The following is a 16,622-nucleotide window of genomic DNA, read 5'->3' as shown; positions in this document are numbered from 1 at the left end:
TTCGACAAAGGTTTAATCTAAAACAATGACTGCTGGAGGTACATATTTCAATATTTGTTTAAATGAGTGTTTTCAATTCAGTAAAACATGTTATCGACTTGTATTCTGGAATTAAAGTTATTTAAAAACGATTTAAATGATGAGTGTTATTATCAGAACGCAACATTCATCCATATGAAGAAATAATATTTTAACAAACCTACAAAATGACACTCGATCCTAATAATTTTTGCAATTTACGGGTAAGGAAGTTGTTTTCTAAATACTTATTACAGGCACTTCCAACAGATTAAAGCGTCGTTCGACGCAAATCGATATTTGGGAAACTACGAGGATTACTTATATAGCTAAAAAAAAACTCCGCATTTGACGTGAGCGTTGATGGTCGAGTGGTAAAGTCGGGAGACATTTTACTCCAAGCTTCCATGACTCTAGGGGTCAGTGGTTCGAGCCATGTGGAGGTTAACGTTTTTTCTTCTTTTTTTTAAAATTGTATTCTTATTTTTGACTGGGGATTTTTTTAGTTCAAATATTTAAATTTATCAATATAAAGCTTTAATACATGCCAAAATCTGTTGGACGGCCCCTTTAATGCTATCATTGTATAAAATTATAGTTGTTGAACCTGGCAATGGTAAACCTCTACAAATTGCACACAGACGTGTATGCACTTATGTATTTAATTAGCGTCATATTTTATACTTAAATTGCAATAACTTCGCCAGAAAATGTTATACAATTTCAAACACATTTCTTGTTTAAACAAATGTGGTGTCAGAAATGTTGTTATTCGTCGAATGCATTTATGTTTGTTCATGTACCTTGCCTGAAGTCAATTTTAAATACAAATAATGTCTCTAAAATGTAATTTAGCATAACTAGATGCTACAACAACTAAGCATCTTCTTCTTATTAATTGTACGGCTTCTTATAGACCCCGCACGGTTCGCATGATACTAATAAAATGTTAATACCCTGTATCACGCGTTTTGGTAGGGGTCATTAAAAAGCTGTGTAAAGAACTTATCTTACCGAGTACCCTCCATATTCCAAATACAACGCAATTAGAAGAGAAAAGTACCCTATTCGGATATTACGTCGGATTGTTTACAACGATCTTTGCGATTTATATAACTAAAGATACCCACCTTTTATACAGCATGTGGCCTGGCTGAGCGGATGAATTACGAGTACTGTATTATGTAATTTGGCTAACTTTACCTGACATGCAGAAATAAATAAAAAACGTAAACTACACAAGAAAATTTATATATTTGTTTCAATGATGAAAATATGGATGGGTATATGGTCGCTTAATGCTGTATTTAAATGAAATTATGCTATAATTACAAACCAAACATAACGCTGCTGTTGAATTTACAAACAAAAACTAACCGATATTTTGACAATATATTTGAACACATTTTAAATGAGTTAGATTTGTTTGTACCGCTCAATTTGTATTCCGTTTTCTCAAAGCTAGCAAATCACATGATAGGTTCATTTGTTTTGCAAGTTTTCAAATCAATGTCGATTTAAAAGATTGATCTGTTACAATGTGATGATCGCATTCGCTGTTGTCATAATTGGGAAATAACGTGGTGCCTTTATTGTATCTGCCACGAACATTCCTTCACAAGCTAACCACCGATTGAAAAGCACACAAACACTTAAATAATCAACGAATATTTCTTACAATATTTCGAAAAATAAAGTTAACACCTGATAAATCAATGTTCCTTAGAGCAAAACCCAACATTTCAACGCTAGATGTGTTCTGGTAACACAGATTTAACGCAATAACGGTTTTTTTTTAGTTTTTTATTGTGTCAAAATATAGTCCATGTCAATTACCGGCTACGATATCCAAACATTTACGATTAAACACGAGACTGGCTTCGGGCAGCGTCGAAAGCACGACGTAGTTCTCATATATACGTCATTCTTCGTTGAGTATTCGTTTATCACGGGCGCCACCTCTTTCTTTGCGATGAATTAATAAATGAGCCAGTGCAACTTCCGAGGTGGCGCTAAGGACAGGATATTTTGAAATTTCACGGATAATTCTTCTGGCGGATTAAGTTTTATATGTTTCTTCACTCAATTTCGCATTATTTTAAAAATCGGGCAATGTAAGTGCGATTCAGCGAAGATTGATTCATCTAAAAATGTACATAAACATACAATCACAATGCCTTTGGGAACGTGATGACCTTTAATAGTTGTGGCATGGTGGACTTTTAGAAAGCAAATCGACGTCTTTAGCCTTTGTTACGAGCAAATTTTCACCCGATTAAATCGCGAACGACATCAAAAGATTGCGTTCAGCATATACACGATGCTGCTTGCAAAAAACACATTGGCCTCTTGCATATCTAATAGATAATTTTACATTTGTCCCAAAGAGATGGAGCCAATTTAAAGGAGGTGGCGCTAAGGACATGAAGTGGCGCTAATGCACGACATATGAATAATCACATGACTTACAGTTAATAGATAATGTTCTTTTGTAATATTTCTTTTTTATTTTTGAACGGAAATACTTATCCCAAATCTATACAGAATACATACAATAAAAAAAAAACAAGACGTATATATGTTAATATAAAAGTAACCAACTCAATTGAAAGTCAGTAACCCCAAAACACATATTGTACGATATGAACCAAAATATTTGAATATTCAATAAAACAAATAATTAAATTATCAACAGTTTCAAATATTGTTTCTACAACAAGTGTGTTTATAAAGTAACATAATTCACGAAATAATTAAAAGATGTTTCGTCTGCTTGAAACGATTATTCCAATCGCTTAATTCACTAAATGACAAAGGTCGACGAATCTTCATTAGGCTTAAATATGTCGTTTGTTTTTACCAACATATGCAAAACAATAGTATAGCTCCGACTTTAATCGTGAACCTTTTTATTATAATCAAGTTTCTTGCCAGTTTTATAGTACATTCAATGACAAAAATCTTTAAAAAAATTTGATTATGATCGAATCAAGAAAAAACCCATTGAACCGTCAATTTGGAATTCGACCCAAAAAGTGTACGGTCGGAACCGAAAATTAAAATAGCTGGAAATTTGAATTGGAGCCACCTCTGTCATAAGCGCCACCTCCTTGGCATTGGCTTCATCTCTTTTGGAACAATACCAAATTATCTATTAGATCGAAAAGAAGAAATGTTTGTGTGCATGGAACAACATATATATGTTCAAAGCAATAGTTTGATGTGTTTGCGATTTTATTGGATAAAAAGTTTGCTCGTCACACAGGCAAAATACTTCATTATGCCACAACTTATAACGGTCATCACGTTTCCAAATGGGTTGTGATAATATGTTTATGTACATGTGTGGATGAATAAATCTTCGCTGAATCGCACTAAATCGCCTAATTTTACAATACTGCAAAATATGTTGAACAAAACATATAAAACATACTTTGTAAAATTATCCTTGACATTTAAAGTGGCTTTTTCACGTTTTGGTAAATTGACAAAATAAAAAAATATATATATTCGTTAATTGTTGTTGTAGTTGTGATATTTGTGAGGAAATAACACTACTGAAACATTTAAACTTCAATACATGCCACAATCTGTGAAAAGGCCGGAAGTGGCATTAGCTCATTTATCAATTCATTGCAAAAAAGGTGGCGCCCGTGATTAACGGCCTTGTTATTAGATCTTATTGCATGATTTGTCTAAGTATAGCAACTCTGTATCAAGTCATTTCTGAGAATTCCGTTGATTGAATGAAACACTAAAATAAGTTCGCATTTATACTACATCAGTCCATATTCCGACATCACCAGCAATGAGTAAATGTGGTGGTCAGTGAACTTTTTTTTGACAAACAACTGATTAGTTGGATTGTGAAACAAATCGGGTATTTCAAAGTACACCAGCAGACGATATTGGATTGTCTTTTGTTCAAGTTTTGACGGAGTTTCTGGTAAGATATTTTATTTTAAACAGCTGATTAAAATAAATACAAAACTAACACCCACTTATCGTAATTTATCATTTATGTTTACAAGTATAAGGCACTAACATCAAAATGTTTATTTATTCTAATAATTGGTAATATTAAATTAGATTATTAAAAAAACTACAATTCAGACACCTATTAAACAAGGTTATTTTTCACATTTGAGGACCGTTATTTCAATTAATGTAATTAATGTCAATCAGAGTTAATCCACAGCTACCCATGCAACCAATGTTTTAACCAACTGGTTATTCACGATTCCTTATGAATATTCAATTCCTATGTCTACATGAGAATTCATTTCAACCCAGTAACCATAATACAGTATAATCGGCAGTATTTTCCATGTTACCGCGGATTTTAGCAGGTTTTACCTCAGATTCTTATACGACACGAAAATGTGATTTTTTTTGTCCAATCCTAATGATTTGAAATTTAAAATTTTGAAGTATTCAAGGACATATAAAAAATGCACATGCTTAAACAAACTTTATGAACAAGGTTGCAAACTTACTTTTAATGGATGAAATTTTGAATCATAAAATATATTTAATTATGCAATATGATACTTACGTGAACGATATGTAACTTTATATGGGCATACCGATGGTATATTCCTTTTAATTTGAACACGTATTAAATTGATAACTTTATTCCTTTTCACGCATTTAGGAGTATATTTTCAAATAGAAAGAGATTAAAAGTAACACCATTAAGAAAATGTGTATACCACCGTCAAAAGTATTATTTGGCAACGCGTCCATGGGATCGAACACCTACATAAACTGTGCATTTCAATACGAGTTTTAGTTTTACAAAACTTCAATACCGATATCACTAGTGTGCAAGTGTGGTAAGCGGCGTTTTTCCCATTTATGTCTAGCGTCTAGAAAAAAGGCCTTGGCAAACAGCGTAGACCCAGATGCAGGGTCTGCGTTGTTTGCTTAAAGGAATTTATGTAAGAAATATTCTAAATATAGAAATAAATATACTAGACATCCCTAATTTTGGAAATAAATTGATCCAATTTAGAATGATGGGAGAGTCCACAAGGCATAAATTGGTTAATGTAGATTTCAGTTATAAATATTGTAATGATACCTGCTATTCCCACACGAAAAAAGTATCCCCAAGGATACTTATTATAATAATGACAACTAGTTGAGTAAATATTTATCAAATTAGGAGAATATTCGTACAATATATTACTTCAATATTATAATACGACATTTTCCGTTGGCCAAATAAGAAGCGTTGCTTATTATTATTTTTTTCAAATAAAAGAGAACGACCGACTTCAGGAACATGTACAAAATTGGTTAAACAGCGTCGTATTTTGGGTCATCATAATTGTTAAAAAAAAGAAATACCACAGCGGTATTATAAACTGTCCCACTATTACGGACCCTACACCATCGACGACATCTTTGAACCCATGGTCCTTTTGATGATTGGATTGTGCTATATTATTCTTTATTAATATTGACGAACAAAATAAATTTATGGAAACAAATTCTCTGTAATTATTGATAATATACAAAATACATAAATGTATAGAACTTTGTTTGCGTATACGCAATACGCTGAATTGGCTCAAAGCTACTAGCTGTAAATGCTAAATGCTGTTTTATAAATTTCTGTATTCTTTTAAATTTAAATTTCAAAAAACAAATTAAATGATAAAATTAAAATATACTTTTATAATTTTCGTTCCATTCGGGAGCAACTAAAATTTAAATTAAACAAATATAATTGTTATGATTGTATCGGTACATTAGAATCGCCATAATCACATATTACTAAAAATATACTTATTTAATTATTTAATGTTTCATGTATGCTCGAAAAATGATACGAATGTAATATTTACTTTTATACTTTCATCCATAAGATTGTTAAAAGGAAATCATTACAATAATGTCATAGTGGATATCTCATACATAGTTCCAGCATTTAAAACGTAAACCATTACCATCATTGACCACATCATGCGTACACTTACTTAATGTTTTATGATTAAGCTCATGACTATTTAAACTGACAAAGCAATATTTCCAGAAACACTACCACGCGAAGCAGGTAAGTGTTTCGTTTAAAGTTAAAAAAAATCACTGTTTAATCAGAAAAAAAAAAAACACATTTACTGTACCGACGAGGAGTCATTTCAATACATTTAAACAATGAGACAATAAATCTCCGCCGTGCCTTTGTTACAAAATATTTCAATGAGGAAAAAACACAATCAATTAACTTAGTGACATTTAATCTCGTAACATTCAACTGTTGATTTTTTTTCGTTACAAAGTGCATTTTGATGACAGTCATTTCTCTTTCAGGTTGGTATTTTTTTAATTCCATTCTATTATTTTTAAATTACAATTTAATTCAATTTCGTAATTCAACGAAAACACGATCGAGATAGTATAATCTTTCTTTCAGATGTTTCGATTTAACATCGAAAACATTGACATTTTATTTGAAAATGTCGCTGAATACAAAGCAGCAAAATGTACTCAAATCTCAACCTAACGATCGCTATAGTTGTTGACGTTTCTAAACCGACACATAACCGAAATAAATTAATACCAAAAATTATTTTAAAAAAAGACAGGAGCCGTTGATATTAAGCGGTTTTGGTGGCGAAAAAAACTGCAGGATTGCGAGCGGTATGTCATATATATCGACAATGTCTCTGAAGGATGTCATCTACAACGGGTTACTTCTTTGTTCTTCTACATAAGTCTTTGTTGTCTAGCACCCGGATCTTCAGGATCTTCCTAATGCAGGTGTTTATTAAAGCCTCTATTTTCTTTATGGCGCTGAAAGTGGTCGTCCAGGTCCGTGCTCCATAGAAGAGCGTTGGCTTTATGAACGTAGTTCGTTACAATATAATATGCTTCCTAATAATGTAAACGTCCGGCGAAGATTATTATTGTTGAAAACGAGGATATGAAGATTTTGTGTGGCCTATTTGCATTATAAATCGCTATATGGCCTTTATGTAGGACTTTACCTTGTTTCACATCAGAATTCTTAATTTAAAAAAAGAATATCTGATATTTGATACGTCTTTTGAAGACGTTAATAAATGTTGTTTTTGCAAATACATATAATAAGGATCTGATATTGACATTCTGACAATAGTACAGTATGCTGATACCAACACGCCTACTCATATACGTTGCAGAATCAAACGCTGATTATGTGTCGCATGGCCAAATCCTAAAAATAAGCGGGGTTTTCCCAACGGTGTACATTCTCTATGCTTGACTGCACACGTAACTGATTGTCAAGAAGTTATTAACATCATTTAACTTTGTTTACTTTTTAAAACTTTTCTTAAAAACAAAACGGATTTTTTACTATTTTGTTTAGTTTATACAGTTGTAACAAATGCGATAACTCCAATTATTCATTCGGGTCTACAGGCTGAAAATACATTCCACATATATTTGCTGTGGATAAATGCCAAACAATAACAACAAATTGGTCATCTGTCCGCGTCTGAGAAACGAAGTTATAATACCATCATCTCTTATTGCCAGTTAAATAAAGACGAAATTGCTTCATTGAATAATTCACAACCATCAATTATTCATTGACGTGTTGGACATAACGTGATGCCCTCTCCATGGTATTTGTTTTATTCAAAATTCATAAGGCTAAACACTACCTAACCCTCCAACAAATTCTTTGAAACTGTTTTTCTTGTTATATTTTTTTACGATTGACAAGTTGTTTCCTGCTTGTAAAGGGTGTTCAATGAATTATAAATAAATAGATTTACATCTAAAACGTTTTAGGTGTTTATTGAATATGGTTGAATATAGCAAAAAAGATATAAAAAATGAACCTCGAAAATTCAGAATCGACACCAAAAATTTGGGTCGGCTTGAAATAAAAAACATTTTACTCAAGAACTCTCTTTATAATTGTTTGATAAACGTTTTCATAAGTTTGTATAGATGCTGTAGTAACCTAAGTTTATTATTGTTTATATAATTTAATTGCGTTGCATTTTGTGAAGAACTAACTAGTATGCAAAGATATTAAACGTGCATATACGGTCTTCCAGTACAACTTAAAATTGAGCGTAAACACTTATAAATATTACCAAAACAAAACCAACATCACCACCACAAAATACACACGTTGAACATGTTAATGGTCTTCTGTTAATTTTCACCAGTTCTAAGGCATGCAATAATCGATGCTATAAAATGACCATTATTCGATAACGTATTCAATAAAATATGGGTCAGTTTGTGTTGAAAAGGAAAAATCATTGATATACTTACATCCGCGCATACGTGGTAGACACATGGGTGGGCTTTATATTATGGCTTGGTTTCTTTGACTTGAACCTACCTGATCTGAACAAAACTCCAGAAACGAAACCGTATATATATATATATATATATAACTATATATATAGTTAAGGCAATCGGTCACCTGTGTTTAATAAACAAAACACTAGCGGAATGTAAAAAAAGTTATTTAAAAAACACTTTTTGATGAGAAGCAATAAAACTTGGATACTATCTTGTATGCAAACACGTACTTAAACACAATTAACCTACCGAACCATTCCCAAAGAAATAATACCATACGTTTACAAAAGTATTTATCAGTGAAGAAAATGTATTATATTACACAACTATTATATGTGTACAACATAGGCAATCAAATATTTATTATCACGATCATATTCCTTTTTGAAATGTTACATTTTGACACTTGAAGAAAGTGTATTAATTTCTCAGTGAATGAAGTCCTCCGTAGTTGCAGCTGCTGAAAGTTCACAACAAATGGACACTTTTTGTTTGTCCCTTCATATCCACGACACAAATTTCTGCAATTTCACTGGAACAGAAAACAGAAACCAATAACAGACACCAATGATACGACATAGTTAAGTGTTTCAGGTCTAATCGTACACTATTAACTCCAGCACTAATGTGGCCATTGCTTTACAGAGGCGTCCACTAATGATTCAATTATTATGAATACAGTTCGGTTAGCGGCTGAGGAGGTGCAATGAATAGAAATTGTGAACGCGACCTTTTTGTACGAGATGAGGAACATATCTCCGAAAAATAAGTAAATTGCCAGCAAAGATTACACAATCACCATGTTTTCGTGTGTATATTTAATCGTGTTAGCGATTTCATACGCTATTTATGTAAAAAAAACGATTTGTTCAATTTTAAAACAATTCATTAAACGGGAATGTTAAAAAAGATAAAATAACATATCATGGTAAAATTTACCAAATGCTGTAACTTAAATAAAAAACTAAAGCTACCATTCCTATCAAATATGTGCTAATGGTATGCCCATAATACATATTCTATAGTCATAGCTTATATAATTGTTCACAGAGAATTGCCAGCTCTGATCTGACAAATAAAATACAATGCATTAAACACAGCAAGAAATAGATTCATTAACGCTTACGGTTTTCAATAACAGACAGGTAATTGAATGCCTATTTTGAATAGCATGAATCTGCGTCGTCGTCTTTTAAGTAACTTAAATAAAAATAACATTCAACAAACTTGCATTCAAATTCATTGCATTAGATTTCAAAGTAATACAGTAATATATAACAATATATGTTGTTATGCAACCGATTTCGCATTGAAAGAAGAATACATATATTTTCAGTATTTCCATTATACGTGCATAAGGTTGATTGTAATAGTAAGGCATACTTCTTGAGAAAAAATACCGAATTTATTTGAACGAAAGCTTTATTAATGTATCTGCCAGCTATCCAAACATATTTGTAATATCTTCTAAGTAGATTTCACGACAGTAGGTCGATTACAAACAACATAAAGCTGTCGTATATCAGATTTCTTTACTCGAAAATAACAATCCTTCAAACTGTTTGGGATTCATGTTGGTTAATTGTACCACAAATTGTAAATCCCTTACAGTATACCGGATTGGTCTAGGAGTAAGTTATAATCTTATTATTCCTGATTAACGACTCTTAAATCCACATCTACGTCATCATTTTGATTCGCTTAAACCTTTACATTACTTGATTACGCTTGCGCAGTGCCTCGTCTATTTAATGAATTAAGTAATTCAACAAGCTTTAAATATGCAATTTAGTATATACCGGTAATAGATCTTCAGAATATAAAATTTTGAATTATATAGATAATAAACTCATTATTAATCGGAAAAAGTCGACATATAACGTATCAATGATGATAAATCACTTAAATATTCCAGTATGTTATATACCAACATGTTACAGAGAAGAAAAAATTGTTTGAAACAGTTTAAATCAAGCTGAGAGACTCATATCGGTATGTGTATTATATATTTAATATTTGCTATTATCTGCACTTGTTTTATTACATAAACTTGAACGAATGAATATTACCAGGCACATCCCCGTTACGTGAATTGCTGACTAACACATTTGTATCACAATACACCTATCAAACGGGTGGTTAATTTTGTTAATAGTGTATCAGAGTAGTTAAAAGACGAATCTGAATACCCTTTCGTGAACTCAATAAAAGAATATATCCGCTTAATAATATATTAATAATAATATATAAAACTAAGTCTGTTAAAGGGACATTTTCACAAATTTTGGAATGAAGTAAGCAATGAAGTTTGTCATTTAATGCTGTAGATTGATAAATGTAAACATTGGATCCAAAAAGCTCCAGTAAAAACAATAATACAATTAAAGAAAGAAAATACATGTAGTAACCCTCAACTGGGCTCGAACCACTGAGCCATGGAGTTAAAGTCTAACGTTAAGACCACTCGGCCATGCGTGCTCATGGAATACGTGATGTATTTTATACTTAATATAAGCAATCTTCTTAGTGTCACAAAATATAACGACAACAACAGAACTCTCCAAATCATTCACTCGTTTCGCGTTGCAACGCTTTATAACTTTCTGGTCGTCAAAAATCGGCAAAAGATGCATATAATGTATATTTTAGAGCATGGTTAATTTTTAGTATTACTGTTTCATCACAAATATCATAACTTCAACGAAAATTTGCGAATGTGAAACAATTTTTTTTTATTTTGTCAATTTACAAAAACGTGAAAAGGTCCCTTTAATATAGTCTTATAAAGTAATATGTATGATGTGATTATTTACTTGCAAAGTTTGTGGTTCGGCGAGCTTTTCAACCGTTTTACACCCAAAATGCACCGTTTCAAGGTTTCAATAATTTTAGTTTATATGTTGTTTTGTCATGTTTTTGTAAAGGAAAAAGGGTAACATGTTTCAAAATAGTCGCAGATGATAGCAATACAATCTCCGCGCAAAATATTTATTCAGATAATTATTTCTATATTATATATAAAGATTACAATTTTAAAATTATATGTAACATGGCCAGTAGTGTAAAACATGTGTAAACAAAATGTACAAGTGTCGTGATCAGTCTTTGTTTGAGCGTTTTAGCTAATAAAACAGTTGATTTTGGTTTTCTTAACACGACGACTCAGATCTGTGTGTTGTTTGTTCTCATGCAGATTTTGCGTGTATCTAACTCTTTCAGTGCTGGAACCAAATTTTGAAGGCCTTTGCAAACAGTTTGGATCCAGATGAGACGCCACAGAACGTGGTGTCTGATCAGGCTCAAAACTGTTTGCTATTATGATAGTATTCTTTGAAAAAAATAAAGAAAATTCTAATTTTAGAAATTCAGCAGACGACATTTTAGCAGACGACAAATTTCCCAGCATGCAAAGGGCTAATGATCATACATTCACTCTAGAAATGAGAATGCATACTTGCGCGTCTCTCATTTGTACAGCCGTCTCCTTTGGGTCAAGTCTCGACCAAGCCACCGCAGAAATAAGTAGTCGTCGAATCTGAAACAATCATAGTTTATGTTTGGTTCAGTTTACTTTTAAATCGACAACACAGATCGCCTAAGGCTTATTGAAACGCTTTCGAGTCAGTTTTCTGGGTAGACCAAGTATTTAATACTATTGGGATAGCTCGAAAAAACACAGCGGAGGTCGAACCAGTGACCCTCATGTCGCTGGTCGGACACCGTATCCACTACGCAATGGCAACCTCTAATTAGCGTTTTACATCGGTAAACGAAGTTTCGGAAAACGTGTGAGTGGTTTATTATATTTGTTCAAGCATGTGAAATATATAGAAATATGGCTTTTTATATTTTTTTCCAATTTCACTTAGATGTATTTTTTAAGACTAAATATTGGGTTACATATACCATAATATCAAAGTTGCTGTACATTGCCCATGGTTTATTATATATCGTCCCGATTCCCAGTATTCGAGGACGAATACATATTCAAGTGGGGGTGTATGTCACGGTCTGAACTAAGTAACTTTAGAGACAAAAACTGTCTAACATTCGATGTTCATGTTCAAATACGAAAGCTATTAATAGTTAAATATTAACGGTTGCTGTAGTTTGAATGAAAAGTCACTACTCCCGAAACCGTATTTTAATTTTTACCTCACGTAAATCAGCGGAAACTCAAGTTCCTAATACCAAATGTCATTTACAAATAAAAGGAATAAACACAAATTTATTAAATACAACCGAGTTGACCCATCTAATTCGCACCAGCACACGCAGTTTACTTACGTGAATCCGTCAATCCCGCCACCCAATGAACGCTTGTTCACGCCCAGATTGAACGCGTCATTTTTCAGCACCGAGCTACATATCAGTGGACATGGCATGTGTCTGGAAAAAGATTATGGCTTAATCCGTTATATTAATCATATTGTTATGTTAGGTATCTACGCACACATATTCATAATGGTCCATAAGCGATTTTCTGTTTGTTCGTAAAATGGTTAACAGCTTAACATTACGTGTAAATTCCCAAAAGGAAAACAAATCTACAAATACAAATACAAACACACTTGAGATAATAATCATCGTTTGTAAGTATCAGAAATATGTGTTTAAACAAATCAAAATGTAACATCTTACCTGGTAAAACAAAATTCAAAGCAAGACCGTTTCATGTCCATGAGAGTATGTTGCTGGTTGCCGTCAATATCAGCGTCAACCGGATCTTGTTCTATTGGTAAACCGGAAATGAGAACCAGGGCCGCTAAGACGACCACGCATTTGTACTGGAGGCTGTTCCGATCCATTTTGGAACTTAGCATTCTGTTAAAGTAATAAACAAAGAATGTTTTTAATTACCCATGATCATGTTTGCATTTTGTTAAAAACAGAAACCCAACATTGAAATCTCTAAAGATAATGCATATTTCGTTACTTTTAAACGTAATGTTTGTAAACTTTTGTTAACTGATGATGCCTTTGAAGTCAATCAGCAATAGCGTGTATACTTCGATCGCACCAATCGGCGGTTATTTTCAATCCGTTCTTAACAGGCGATGGTAGTTTATATCCCGTTTGTAACAAGCGACGCTAATACATATCAAGTGACGGTAGTATATATTCAGTTTGTACCAAGCGAAAGTAGTATGCATTCCGTTCCTTCAAATCGACAGACGTTTATTTTCCATTCATAAAAAGCGATGGTTGTTGATATTTCGTTCGAAAAAAAGCAACTATAGTATATAGTCCGTGCACCCCAGTCGTCTTCAGTATGTATTTTATTTTGACAAACCGATAATCGTATATATTCCGTTCGTACCAACAAACAATTGTTAATAGTCCGTTCATACCAAGCGAAAGAAGTATACATTTACGTTCGCAACAACTGACGGTCTGAAGCGTTTTCAAACATTTACATTGTTAAATCTATTGTTTTTAACGAAATAGTTTTCAGTCAAATAACTGCCAATTACTTATATTTCAATTCAAACAAAATAAAATGTACTAAACACTTATAGTAAAAATACTTGGGCTTTTACTCAATGTTTTACTAAGTGTTTTATAATAACTTGGACATTTTCGTAAGGCTAATAGGTCTTTCACTTAAAAAACAAACACAACAACAACACATATTGCTTTACTAAATGCCAATGAATTCAATTGTTGTTGCGCTTTGTTAACAACTCAGTATGATGTTAAGTATTAAACAATAAAACTGGAAAATCATGGGCTGTTTGGTACATATGTTATCCACTTCAAGTCATAAAATGTCCACCTGGCATAAGAATATTCAGAAAAACAGACATCAGCATGCGTTCACAGAACGAAGGTAACATTCATGATCAGAAAAATCTATGTAATATATGAACCTCTTAAATACACATATCAATGCGATATTAAAGTAAAGAACAGATAATAATTCTGTATCGACAGAGTTGGATGTTATTTGGTATTATTTATAAATCCCCACCTGATGAATGGGATGTCAACGATTGCAGAATGAAATATGTGATATTGAACACATGCATACATGTGTAGAAATAAAATCTGTTTATATGAAAAACGTCCCCGATTATGTTTTTTTTGTCGTTAGATTACTACATGTACATCATTTTCATTTTCGAACGACCTGCATTTATTTTAATACGATGTAGATTTTGATAAAAACTTTGGATGATTTAAAGTCATGATCATGACGTTGTACAAAAACATCATTACTAAAAGGTTTGAAAATACAATGTACTAATTCACGTATACATCACACGAAAAGGGTAACGATGCTTAATAATTGGTGAAAAGAACGCTGACTAGAAAAAGTCAAATGAATAATTTACAGAAATCATTTCTGGTTCGCCCGATATATTAATCGTTAATCGCACATTGTCTTCAACAACATGACAATTATCGGGAGCGTTAATACGAGCCCAACGCCCATAACATTGGTACGGTAATGACGTTGCTCTGTGACTAGGTAATCGTCGAGGAACCAGGTCGCGGTCATTAGTTGCTTCTGCATTTCTCAGACCACTTGGTGCGGTATATTAGATATGCCAACAAATATTTATTGCAACAATGTGACATGACTGAGTATTAAGATGATGACTATTTTACAGCCAGAAAAAATCCTTATACAATCGTAGAAAACCCATTTCATACATTCATAAGATACAAAAGAAGTTCATATTTGTTTGTGATTGTTAATTTCATGTTCCTGACTCCAAGACGAATTCTTTCGAGACAGAGCTTTTGATAAACAAAGCTATTATAAGTATGGCCTTCAACGTAAATTACTTATAGTCTCTAAAGGCCTTAAAAGAAGAAACACTCAATGGAATGATACGACCGACTTTCCCAGTTGTAATCTACATGCATAGGTCATTGGGTTTATAACGTTCCATTTTATTTATATTTTCTCTCTGATAGGCGTTTCTTGTTTGATTTAATTATTTTTAATTTGTTTAGCAGTCACATAAACAACCAAGCTATGTAATATGGTATTTTTACACCAATTATTGCTGCTTCTTCCTGTATTTGCGCGATGATTATCTGAGATATTAACTCTATGATCTCAAATCTTTTCTATAAAGAAGGAATGTAGTTGACAATTGTTAATAGTTTTATTTGATCGTTCGTCAAAAAGTTGTAATTCTGTTACTCTTGTATCTTCAATGCAATTGAGTAATTAAATAGTAATTAAATTGAATGCGTTTTAATTCCCTTTTATTATTGTTTAATTTGAGTTACAATGCTATGACGTTAAATTTTATTTACACTTAAATGTATTATGAATATTGCTGGGCCAAGTGTGAGGTTGAGCGCTCTATAACCAGGTTTAAACCCCCAATGCTTTGCATTGACCGTTCCAAGGCGGTGACCCCAGCTTTATTCATATTTTGTGTTTATGTTGGTTTGTATTGTGCTGTATTGTGCTGTTTTGTACTGTTTGGGCAATCGGTCACTTGCCTTAAATAAAGGACGAACTAATTGTTTTTAATGAAAATTCAATACTGCTCCAGCAGCTGGAGTGTCACTTCTTTATATTGTTTCTGATGATTCTTAAAGCAAACTTGATTAACAATCTCACAAGCACCTTTAGTTTAATTTAGCTTAAGCATTAAAACCAACGAGTTTCGCATTCAGTCCATCACGTTTCCATTAGTATCAAAATGTTGTAAACTATCTTCAGATGAATTTTAAGCCTATTCAAAGGGGCCGTCCAACAGATTTTGGCATGTGTTGAAGCTTGTAATTGATGCTTTAAATGCTTTATATTGATAAATTTAAACATTGGAACTAAAAATCTCCAGTAAAATAACAAGAAAACAATTTTAAAAAAGGAAAAAAAAGTAACCCTCAACAGGGATCGAACCACTGACCCCTGGATTCCTGGAATAAAAAGCCACCTGCCTATACCACTCGACTATCCACGCTCATTTTAGAGCGATTATATTTTTGTCCTATATAAGCAATCCTATTAGTTTCCCAAAATATCGTTTCGCGTCGATACGACGCTTTATCTGTTGGACGGCCCCTTTAAGGTGCATATTTATATTGTTTTTTGCGATTTTGTGTGTGTTTAGGGTACGAACAAAATATGTTCACCACTGAACAATCGTCATATATTTTACATTTGAGAGATTTAAATGATTTTTTTTTTTCATGAAATGCTATTGTCTGTTTACCTTCTTGGGGAAGTAAGAAAATAAGAAACACATGCGGTAACGACCTTGATTTGTCTTCTAAGTCACCAACCCAGTTTTTGAATCATTTACATTGATCAAGTCTTAATA

At 32.5% G+C, this 16,622-nt stretch overlaps 1 protein-coding gene across 1 annotated transcript in view; it reads left to right on the top strand.

Moving 5' to 3' along the window:
* Positions 1-16,622, top strand: part of LOC127860386 (uncharacterized) — an 87,534-nt gene that overhangs the window by 49,154 nt on the left and 21,758 nt on the right. The gene's annotated exons all lie outside the window — the stretch shown is intronic.

The sequence above is a fragment of the Dreissena polymorpha genome, chromosome 15 (assembly GCF_020536995.1).
Source record: "Dreissena polymorpha isolate Duluth1 chromosome 15, UMN_Dpol_1.0, whole genome shotgun sequence".
Lineage (NCBI taxonomy): Eukaryota > Metazoa > Mollusca > Bivalvia > Myida > Dreissenidae > Dreissena > Dreissena polymorpha.
The sequence above is the reverse complement of the archived record's forward strand: the minus strand, read 5'-3'. Positions and strand labels throughout refer to the sequence as shown.